The sequence below is a fragment of the Amblyraja radiata genome, chromosome 7 (genome assembly GCF_010909765.2).
Source record: "Amblyraja radiata isolate CabotCenter1 chromosome 7, sAmbRad1.1.pri, whole genome shotgun sequence".
NCBI lineage: Eukaryota > Metazoa > Chordata > Chondrichthyes > Rajiformes > Rajidae > Amblyraja > Amblyraja radiata.
Window position 1 is genome coordinate 30,841,073 of NC_045962.1, and position 743 is coordinate 30,841,815.

The following is a 743-nucleotide window of genomic DNA, read 5'->3' on the forward strand; positions in this document are numbered from 1 at the left end:
ACTTTAACATTCCCGTTAACACTTTGTGGAAATGCTTTTAATGATTTTAATGTTTTTAATCAGCCTTTCTAAAGAATGCATATATTTTTGCCAGCTTTCATTATAATTCCTTACCTTTAGATTTAAACATACCTTGAGTTTAGAGCTGTGCAAAAACTCAAGATGCGCAACTGAAATATTTTTAATGGATTGACACACACAACTGAATTTTCTGAATAGCCCAATAGTGTAAGGAGTGAAGGAGTCAGGCAGCCTTTACAATAGCACTGAAATGCTAACCATGAAATGCTAATAATGAAAGCCTTTTTTGTCCATTCACTACCACCAACTCCAACCACCTTCACTGCCTGACAACTCAGTCAATTAATGTTTCCTTTAAACTTGCTATTGTGACATGTGAATATCCTATGTATCCTCAGCTTGTTGAAATTGCATCAAATAATACCCAAGCAATATCATATCAAATTAGTACGAAGAAAAATCCAATAACAAGACTTCAAAAGTAGCGCTGGAAAATGTTAAGGACATTTTGGACTTAAAACTTGATGTTTATTTGATTATAATTTTATTGATGAGATGTTTGCATCTGATGAGAATAAGTTCATCATTGTGTGATTACAGTTCTGACCTAAGTAGCAGTTTATGAATGCCCTATATACCTTCAAGACTGACGATTTAAATATGAGGAATACTGTATTTATGCCAATGTAAACAAATTTAATTCAATGTTTTCACAGGACTGT